Genomic DNA, 7,855 nt, shown 5'->3' with positions numbered 1-7,855 from the left:
CCCCCCCCCCCCCCAACAAATAATAACAATAAAGTAGCTTTATGATTCTCAGCTAGTGAAAACTAATGGTTTTCAACTTTAGTGGAACTACTCTAGTTTAGAGAAATTGAAGATATGGTATAAAGTCTTTAAACAAAAAGTTGTTCCAGTGATGTCTTTTTTTTTTTTAAGATAAATAGTAAAGATAACACAATTTCCTGAAGTGTGACCTAATATTTCACTTGATATAATCCAGAAAATAACTCAAACTCTGCAAATTTCTGAGGTTATAACACTGTAGTGTTACTTAGGTCACGAGTTCCCACAAGTGACTACGAGGTAAAGAAAAGAAGGGCTTTATAGCACATCAGCTATTCCCCATAACAGTTTTTTTTTCACAGACCCACCCTGCAGAAAATAGAAGCTGACCTACCATATGGTAGAGATGTACATATAGAGCAGCTGATACGTTGTTAAGCCCTGCCTCCTTTACCTCATGGTGTGGTTTCCTGGAATGACAGGTTTTAAAAGTGTTGCCAAAAAAAGTGCATATGCTCTCAGAATTTTTATAAGAGAGTTATAAACCCACTGTTTTGTGGGTTTTGCATTTGTGTTTATTTGCTGCACCTTTAACAGAAAGTGGATTGAGCCCTAAGTACTAAGAACTTTTCATAGTACCTAGCAGGTGAGAAACAAGTGACTTTTAATGGGTAAAGCTATGAACAATTCAAATTGGATATACATTTAGCTAACTAGCTTCTGGCTAGAGGAGATGTATCTTAAAATAAATCAGATGGAAAAATGGTTTCATTCTGCTGTTGGTGGGAAATAAATTGGTGGGAAGAAAAGAAAACATATAGTAATTCACTTGATGCTGTAATCTCATGAAATTATGCTATAGAAGCCTAGAGTCATATTTATTCCACATGCATATTCCGAGTAGCCTGTTTTGGAGACTAAGTCAGAGTGATGCAATTCTAAGTAACTATAGAACAACTTTGATGAAGATACTTGGTACTCCTTGTTATATGAACAACGTATGCCACCAGAGGATGGGGGTGACATGGCGACTTCCCACAGGCGGTGGTGGCATGGTGGTGGTGAGAGGGGAGCTCCCACAGGCAGCTGCGGCAGTGTTGGTGGGGCGGGGGGGATGGCGAGTGCCAACCAGCAGTTGGCAACCACCTACAGACACCACCGGTAGCCTGGGCAGTGGCTAGTGGGGATTGGTGACCACCCACGGATGCTGCTGGCGGTGTTGGCAGTGGGTGCAGGGTGGTGAGCAGCAACCACCCGCAGCTTCGGTGGTGCTTCTCTCAGGGGGTGCATATGCACCCGCGTGCACCCCCTATGCATTGCCACTGCTTTGTTCCATTTGTGCCACTCAGGCAGTGCAAAGGGAGCAGAGACTGGTCTGAAAACTCACTGATGAGGAGATCCTTGATGTGAGGCCATGCTAACCTGCCTATAGACTCCATAGCAAGGATATCTTGGGAGAATGCCTGGAACACTTAATGCTCTGGCAATCTCTAGCTCAAGACCCCCTTGACCTGCATCAATGCTGGGGCTGGTAGAGAAGTAGGAAATACGAACAACCTACACATTCACTGCATTTATCTAACTATCTTTGATGGAGTATTAAACTTATGTTTTTAGTTAGAGTTGGAGACCACAACATTTGCACATTATTACCTCAGGTGCTCATCATTTGGATTGGTAGTGTTGGGGTGATGTTGTAGCCATGATGGTCCAAGAAAAGTGTGAGGGACAAGGATTTTTGTGGAAGATCTTTTATTGGACTAACTATATAGTTGGAAGCAACATACACAAGCTTTTAGGTACCACTGTGTTTTTCCTCAGGTCTTCAAAATTTAAAGAAGATTCCTCCTTGGTGCTTAGCTTATTGTTAGAAAATTGATGAAGCCCATAGTTTTGGGAGGGATGGAATTACATTTCCTCTTTTAGAGGCCTAGAGATAGAGAGATGCCCAGGTTATGATATTTGTTTAGAGGCTTGATATGCAGAATGTATTCATACTTGAAAACTGTGTTTATCAGAGCAGCATAAAAAGCCAAAAGAAGTGATACTGCAAATAGCTAACAGCAAAGTATGGTAATCTAATGTTAGACTTAGCCAAGCCCAGGGATTTGATGTATTCATTTTTATTTGGTATAAAGGCAGCAGCAGAGAAATAGCAGCAACTTAAGAGCAATAGTTTATTTATGTCTTAATTCTGGGTGGAAATAGTGGCAGAAGCTGTAGGCCATAGATGGTTGCAATGTGCGTGTATGAGATTCTCTGGCAACATCTGTTCTTTGTAAAAATATATTGGCAGAGTGCACTAGAGGTCACACAGAAGAGCTGCTGGATTGTAATCTTTTCTTGCTCTTTGACCTGAGTTTCATGGATTTTTCAACCCCAAAGGATAAAATACTTCCAAATAGATTAATATTACCCAGGAAAGTGCACTTCACAGCTATTGGTTAATCGATATGTTAGAAAAAGAGAAAAAAAAACAGTGAACCACACCCTCAGAAAAGAAATATTAAAAAAAGAAAAAAAAAGTTCACGCTAGGAGGTGGAGAAATACCTTGATGGGAAATAATTGGCAAGAGTGTCATGAAGGATTCAAGAAGAAATATGCATCAAAAGGGCCTCAGATCTAATAACCCTAAGGTTTATACTAAAATTTCTTCAGCTTCAGTTGGAACTAGTTCTTTCAAACAAGTCAGTCATAGTGAGAGGAGATTTGATTTCATTCAGAGAGGCAAATATATAATGGAATATAAATATTTATGGAAAAATCTAAAAACTTGAGGGGAAAAAAACTAAGGAGCAGAGAAATTAATATTTTAGATGTTTGCAGGGAGCTATATGAAGTATATGTCCAGGCATGTAATCTATATCATTACATGAATATTGCACAAACTGCATGTGTATTAAGACTGCAAACTGTGCTTAAGTGCCATACACAGCAGCTACAAGGTGAGGCAGGTGCTATTTGGGTACATGCAGTGAAATCAGATTGCATCCTTGGTCCTTAGGACTCATTCTGTGAGACAAGCCTGCCTGGAGGCAGGAGCAGATTTCACTTCTATTGGTCCAATGAAGGATGTGTGTGTGTTGATTTACTAACAAGTAGATTGCTTTCTGTTGCTGAACCAATGGTTGTCTTTTGTATCTGGTCAGGGTGTCACCGGCACTGAAGTGCCTGTTCCTAAAGAAGGACAGGTGTGGGTTGCCGGGGCAACCACAGAGGTCAGCTGACCAGAAAGGGGCAGGCCCTGGCCTATATAAACAGCCTAGGCTGAGGCCAAGCAGGCAGTTCCCCTCTGGCAGTTGTGGAAGATGGAGCTCTTCGGGACCAGGCTGAGTTGAGGAGCCCGAGGGCCTGAGCACCTTATGAGTGAGGATACCAGGCAGAGGAGCCCCTGGTAGGGATTTGGGGAAGATAAAGAGCATGATGGTCTAGGGTTTATGTTTGGCCAGAAGGCCTGAGTTTGAGTTGGGGCCGAACGGCCGATGGTTTTTGTTTGTTGTTATACCGGAGGACCGGGTGAGGCTGTAGGGATTGGAGGAGGCCTCATGGGAGCTCCCCAGTAGTGTGGGGGTTCCTGGCGCCAGAGAGGGTGCTGCGTTTGGGGTTTGTATAGACCCCGGCCCCAGTGGAGCAGTGTCGTACAGGGTGAGGAGTCCAGTGCGGGCGAGTGACCCGAGAAGGCGGGTCTGGGGGCCAGGTAAGGCAGAGGCCGCCTGAGCCCCGATCGCGGGAGTCGCGAGCCAGGCCCCAGTGTGGGCATGAGACGGGAATAAGGACCCCCAGGGAGGGCAGACAAGAATAAGGAGCCCCAGGGAGGGCGATTGGCATTTGTATCGGGATAAGCCCCAGGGAGGGCGATTGGCATTTGTATCGGGATAAGCCCCAGGGAGGGCGATTGGCATGTGTATCGGGATAAGCCCCAGGGAGGGTGAGTACAGAAATAAGAAGCCCAGGGAGGGCGAGCGTACGGGAAGAAGCCGGAGGGGGGGCGAGTACAGGAATAAGAAACCCGGGGAGGGCGAGCATACGGGTAGAGGCCTCGGAGAGGTCTGCTAAGGAAAGACCATAGACACAACAACGTCTGGGACAACTGAGAGGCTTGGGGCGTGGTATTAGGGGTGGTAGGAGACATGCACAGCTCACAGGGCTGGGTGCACTAGATTGACCTACACAGGACAAAGGGCTGGGATAACTAAGAGTACCGTGCTCAAGAGGGTAAAAGGCTGCCTCCCTTTTATAATATTTACCAGCAAGACATGGCGGGCGAGATAACGAGGGTGCATGGACACCCACTTGGCACGGTAGGGGGCGCCAAGAGAGATCACGGCTGCTCCTGGGCCCCCGCCCTGTGACACAGGGATTTTGTAGTGGTTAGTTCCTGTAGCAGGCTCAGGGGTCCCACCCCAGCACCTGACATTTTTTGCCAGCTGCAGTCTCCAGTCTCTCTGACCTCCCGTCTCTTGCCTGCTATGCCTTGACGTTAATATGATTACCTTGGGAGACAGCCTCTAGAGGCCAAAATAGCTCCTTTGGTGCCTTCCCTCACAGCAGTCCTCAACACTTCTCCACCCTAGTTCCCTTTCCTAGGATGACTAGGCCCTATCCCTGCACATCTTGCATTAGGCTCTGGCCCTATAGGCCCTAAAGAAGGCTTCGTGATTCTTAGGGGCTATAATTGTGTTCTCCAGCCACCCACACAGCCACAGCCATGCCTCACAGGCAGGGCTGTCCCTGGGGGGTCAACAGGGGTGACCATGCCAGGGCCCACGCTTTGGGGGCCCCCACAGAGGCAGGCAAGAGGGCCACAGTGACTCTTCATATCTGGCTGCTCGGCACCTTCCAGCAACAGAGGTAGGAGTCCTCTGTTACAGTTGCAAGCTCAGGAATGATGTAATCCCATATAGTAGAGAATGAGTGCATGATCTAACTCCAGAATAAAGCTATGCCTGAACAACACCCCCCCAAAAGCTTGTGATGATGGGATGGCTCTTTTGAAATAATGAGGACCCAAGCCCAATATTAAAATGAATAGCTGAAAAGCAGCATAAGCTTAAACAATAGGCAGTGGCCCAGCTGCAGGTTGCTGACTTTAGAGGCAGTAGCTCAGAAAAAGGAGCAGAGGCTCCTACAAAGGAGGAAAAGGCTAATACAAGTTTTTACTGCCTTGCAACCATTATGGGTAATTAAAAGTCTAACTATGAGCCAGCATTTTTATTAGCTCTTTGTGTCAGTGATACTTATACTGATGGGCCCAAAGCCCCCGTTCATAATTATTAAGGGAGTGGCTGTGGCAACATTGTAGCTGTCTCACCAGTGAGCCTTTTTATTTGCTCAGTAGATGGGGGAAACACCTCCCAGTCAAATATGAAGAGTGTACATGTTTTGGCTCCCTAGTGTAAGGGGTATGTCAAAGTGACCACAAGAAGAAGAGCTATTAATGACGGTTTTGGAGAGGATGCATATTTCTGAAAGTCTGATCATAAGATGGCTCAGAAACTTGAGGGACCCATACTGGTGGTGACTGAAGCTGGAACCACAAGCATTGGAAAAGAGGCCACACTGGTGAATGAAATAATGAGAATATCACAGGAGTGGAGGCTTCTAAGTAAATTGTACTCGATAGACTCCCCTGTAGATTCAGGGTGAGGGAAATGGCCAAGTGGTGAGGCCTCACCTGGAGTACTCTGCCCTGTTTTGGGCCCCACACTTCAAGAAGGATGTGGATAGCATGGACAGAGTCCAGCACAAAACAACAAAAATAGGGGCCTGGGATGCAAGACTTATGAGGAAAGGCTGGAAGACCTAGGGTTATTTAGTCTGGAGAAGAGAAGACTAAGGAGTGGGATTTGATAACAGTTTTCAAATACAGGAAGGGCTATAATAGAGAGGATGGAGATGAGCTGTAGGGATCAGGACATTTGCCTGTGATGGTTTAGTCAGGGCTGATCCTGCCTTAAACAGGGGGCTGGACTACATGACCTCGTGAGGTCTCTTCCAGCTCTCCTTTTCTATGATCCTATGTTGAGAAGATGCATTTACTGTTTCTGCTAGTTGCAAGTAATTGTTCTATATTGTGAACGTTTTGCTAAAGCCAACATTGCTGGGCCATAGACCATAATGAACATGACATAAGATGTGTTCATGTGTCAGTGGCTACACAGCAGGCCCACTAATAGTTTTTTTTTTTATATGATAGGGCTAGTGTCAGAGTGAAGCTGCAGTGTCTTCTCAAATACAACAAACTGCAGATCTGCTCCCTCTACCAGCCAGCACTCAGTTTAGCTGAGAAGCTCATATGAAGTCAGAAACGTAGTAGAGAATTTTTCCTGCCAAGGCTTCCCAGAGAGAATGTAGGCCTGATGTGATACAATTGTGTTGATTTGCTACTTGTGGCTTGTGTGTTGCTGCTCAGTCAGATTGCTGAAGATGATACCTTGCTTGGAGGGGGCGAGTGCCAAATAAAAACCTCTTCCTTTTGCAATTCACCAGAATCTCAGTGGTGGTTTGTTATTAGACCAGGAGTAATAGGTCACAGCACTTATTGTTTCTAATCCTATCCTGATATCATTAAGAGGTTTCTTTATAAGGGTATACGAAAAAGAAATGGGAGATTTCAATCTATCTCTATTAACTGATAATCTCTGTTCAAAAAGTTAAAGAGTTATAATTGCACATAGGGATTAATAAAGGAGCTGTTAACCTTAGTTTAGCTTGGAACACTCTGAAAGGAGCAATGAGAAAACTGATTATAAAGTATTAGGGGAGAAAAATATAAACTGTACTTTTGGGGCCCAATAAAGAACAGGAAAGAAATTAAAAGAGATGGGATTAACTCATAGGATGGTGCCCTTGAGGAAAAACTGATTAAATTTACTAGAACAACAAAAATAGACTCAGTTGGAAAATTATTTAAATGGAACTCTTTTCCACTGGGCATCAAAAGAATTATTACCCTAGGGAGAAAACTGGGATGGAAGCCAATCTAAAGAATTAAAATGTGACGCCCTGCAATAATTTATATCCTCCATTATAAACCATAAAGGTGACAATACCAACTGTTCAAAACAAATGATTCAAGGATGGAAGAGCCTTCATGATGTTTTATATAAAAGTAAAACTCACAGGGTATATGGAAGTTTTCAAAAGCTGGGGCAGCTAATAGGGATTATTTAGTTAACCCAAATTAAGGAGAGTGAAATTAACAATGTGCTTAAATCGGGAAAGGCGAATCCCTGGTGGTGATGTCTTTATATTCATTTTAGTTACATTTTAAGGAACATCTGTCACTACTAATATTACAAGGTGTTAACTACCCATTTACAATAACCTTTCATCAATGGAAATGTCTGTAATTCTGCTTTGAAAATCTTAATGGAGACATGATTCTGTATGGGTTTCTAGGACTAATTCAATAATAAATAGGCTATCATTACTAAGGAGTCTGTTCTATCAAATGGTAGAACATTTGGGAATGTTCTTTTTGGGAATGGAAATATTCAGCTTTACCATCCAAAGGCCTAACTTCTCTCAGTTTTTCCTGTAGTCTGGAAATACAGGAGGATATTATTTAAGATATAGTATTAGTAAATATAAATTGAAATAATGTCCCTTTATTCACTGTTCAATACAATCCCAGTAGAAGACTTGGATTTTTCTTAGGGAAAATACTATATCGAAATATCTACTTTATTGTAAGGTGGCATCTAAGTAAATCAGCATCAAAATGTGCACCAGTGTCTCACAATGGTGCAACAGATAATGAATGATATGGCTAAGAAAACTCAAAGCCTTTCAGGGAAGGGGCCCTAAAGGTGATTTTTTTTTTTTTTTTTTTTT

The sequence above is a fragment of the Gavialis gangeticus genome, unplaced genomic scaffold (assembly GCF_001723915.1).
Source record: "Gavialis gangeticus isolate Ggan-Ray unplaced genomic scaffold, GavGan_comp1, whole genome shotgun sequence".
NCBI lineage: Eukaryota > Metazoa > Chordata > Crocodylia > Gavialidae > Gavialis > Gavialis gangeticus.
The sequence above is the reverse complement of the archived record's forward strand: the minus strand, read 5'-3'. Positions refer to the sequence as shown.